The following is a 1,462-nucleotide window of genomic DNA, read 5'->3' as shown; positions in this document are numbered from 1 at the left end:
GTATAATATTTCCTATGTTGTGGGTTTTTTTTCTAAAAAAAGAAGAAAAAAAAAGACTGAATTACAAGGTTTAGCTTAAAACCTGTTTGATTACATTTATCAGTTCTTTGTACAAGACACTTATTAATGTACTGCTAATTAGGTTTTAACAAAACAAGTAGGATTACTTGTCCTGTCAAAGATCACCATCAGAAAGAGAAGGCCAAGATCTTTCTCACATGAAAAAGAAAATCTTTCTCATCTCTAATGCTGACACAAAAACGCCTTATAGAAGACTTGATGGAGAAATCCATCAATGCCTTCAAAACGTAAGGACTCTGTTCAGACTAACACGCTGAGCACTTTCTGGGCACGTGAGAGGTCTCAAGGGAAGGCTTCGCAGTGCACCCAACATATTCAGCTAAACTGTGGTCGAATCAGAAAAAAAAAGAAAGAAAAAAGAAAATCATACTATTTCCATCACCATACGCCTCTCTGTCCCTTCCCAGCCGTTCCCCAAAGAATGTTCCCTTCTGTGGACACCACTGAGGTGCAGCCGTCCCTTTGGTCCTCTGAAAGCCTTTGGGAAGGACATAAGAGAGCAGACCCCAGGGGCATCATGCCATAGTTTGCAGACAGACATGTACCATGCTCACTTCCTTACATATGTGCAACCTGACTCAGACACCATGAAGGCTGGCAGGAGCTTGCTACTTCAGGGGCTGGACTGGTAGCACCTGGGGCTGCTCAGTATGGTACTTAGAATACACGATATTACACAGTGATACAGGTTTTTGAGCTCTAGTTAGAGCAAAGCAAATCACTTTGGATGTGCTACATTAACAGGAGTTCCGTCTAAATGGATTTTGAAAGAAACAGGAGCTCAGCAACTTAGTGAAGATAAATCCCTTGAGTGGAAATGTGCAAAGAGTTAATCGTACACAAACACTGCTAATTTGAAGCAAATCAACATGCCAAATATCAATTTGGTTTTAATGCAGAAAATCTTAAAATTCAGCAATGAGGAAAGCACATTATATAGGAATTTCTGTGCTAGGTGGGCCTTATTCAGACTGGTCTCTGAATGAAGAAGCAGATGGGACTGAGGCACAACCTTCTGCAGGGAAAGCAAGGAGATACTTGCTGTGTGTAGCACTGTGTGTCTCACAACAGCCAGTCACCATCCTCGCTGCTTCAGTTAGCTGCATTTACCTTCCAATTAAACAATTAGAAGTGAAGAGTACCCAAAGTGAGCTTTGGGGATCTGCCCTTTGCTCTCGTCTCATTTAGTCCTCTTCAAAGTCTAAAAGTGGACACGGTCTTTTTCCTCTCCCTTTTTCTAGTTCTGGTCTTTTCCAATCTAGTTCATATAAATTCTCTCAACAAAAAACACCTTTCAGAGCTGCCCCAACCCATCAAGCCCCCCAGCCCGAAGCAGTTCTTGTAAACGGACAGTGTCCGCTCTCTCCTGTCACCCTGTGGG

Source organism: Tauraco erythrolophus, chromosome 3, assembly GCF_009769465.1.
Source record: "Tauraco erythrolophus isolate bTauEry1 chromosome 3, bTauEry1.pri, whole genome shotgun sequence".
Lineage (NCBI taxonomy): Eukaryota > Metazoa > Chordata > Aves > Musophagiformes > Musophagidae > Tauraco > Tauraco erythrolophus.
Note: the sequence above shows the minus strand (reverse complement) of the source record.